This window comes from Cibotium barometz, chromosome 3, assembly GCF_041138505.1.
Source record: "Cibotium barometz isolate CiBa-2024 chromosome 3, ASM4113850v1, whole genome shotgun sequence".
Classification (NCBI taxonomy): Eukaryota; Viridiplantae; Streptophyta; class Polypodiopsida; order Cyatheales; family Cibotiaceae; genus Cibotium; species Cibotium barometz.
The window spans coordinates 32,306,592-32,308,351 of NC_141048.1; positions in this window are offsets into that span (position 1 = coordinate 32,306,592).

Below are 1,760 nucleotides of genomic sequence, written 5' to 3' on the forward strand. Positions count from 1 at the left end.
CACACATGACAGCCTCAAGCCAAAACGCATGTGGCAAAGCTTGGCTCTTGACCATACATTGTGCCATCTCCATAAGTGACCTGTTTTTCCTCTCATCAACACCATTTTGCTGAGGGGTATACGGCACTCTACATTGTTTTATCCCACGACTAGCCAGAAATGCATCAAACTCTTTAGACATATACTCCCCCCCTCGATCAGAACGGAGGGTGCCCACAGTACAATTGGATACATTTTCAACCATAAGCAAAAACTGTTTGAATCACAAAAACACTTCGGACTTTGCCTTCAGTGGATATACCCATGCATGCCTTGAGTAATCATCAATGAAAGTCACAAAGTACAAGTGTTTACCAAATGACAGAGTTTGCATAGGCCCACATACATCACTATGTACAAGTTGCAACTTGCGACGACGAGTGGCCCACACAGAACCATCCTTTGGAAATGCAGAATGCTACATTTTACCCAAAATACAGCCTTCACAAACATGTTTTAATGGTGCCTCAAGAGGGGGCAATGAAGCAACCATATCAAATTTCTACAGACATAGCAAACTAGCAAAGTTCAGATGACCAAAACGAGCATGCCATAGTTTTGCATCTGAAACTGCCTTTTCATCAAAAACTCCATTTGCTGAATCTTCCACACACTTGTCATAAGAATTGAGCCTATACAGCCTACGAAACAAGGTGCCAGATGCAATAATCGTATCACCAGAAGTCAAATCATGAACAGTACATCTGTCATCCACAAATTTGACTACAAGTCCAAGTCTAGCAAGCGCAGAGACAGACAATAGATTCTTCTTTATCCCTGGCACATACAAAGCATCTGAAAGTGTGAAAGCGCTACCATTTGTAGTAGTAAGCATAATTTTACCAGCGTCCTTCACTGGGTAAGAATCATTATTGGCACATGTAACAGTATTCCCATTAGGGATAGCCTCAAGACAAGTGAACATATCACGATGCGAGGTAATGTGCTTTGTAGCACCACTGTCAAAATACCATACATCAGAGTCAACAGAAACTGCCAAACATGCATCATGTGCAGATGGGTCAAACTGGTAATACACGCTAAATGCCCATTCTGTATCCTGCACAACATACATTTACAGAATCTGCATTTGTAGAAGAATCCGCTATTGTGGCTGCATTTGACTCTTTCTTCTTTGCCTCTTTAACCTTTAGCTTAGGGCAATTCTTAATGACATAATCAGTTACTTTACAATAGTTGCACCTGATCTTTTTCTTGCCTTTATCAAGAGCCTTCTCAGACCTATTGTTGCTACTTGTGGAAGGAGAAGAAGTTGCAGACCTATTAATCGGAGCAGAAACAGTGGAAGGGACTGCCTTACCACTTCTTCTCTGCTGGGCAGCAACAAATGCCTGATCAACTGCACGCTGCCTAGCCCTGTTTTGCCTGAACTACGCTTCTTGCAAGAGCTTGTTGAATAAAGTATCATACTTGACAACATCAAGTCTGTCCTCTCAGTAACAAGTCTCCACGTGGAAGCAAAAGTCTGATATGACTCAGGTAAAGCATCAAGAACAGTCTGCACAAGAGAATGATCAGGAATAATCTCACCTGCAGAAATCAACTGTTCCTTGAAATCTTTAATCTCAGCAAGAAAAACATTCATGTCATCATCTTCCTGCATAATCTTGGATTCTAGCTCTTTACGCAGGTAAGAGATTTTTACCTCGTTATACGACCTGCATACAAACCAGCTAGAATATCCCAAGCCTGTTTTACTG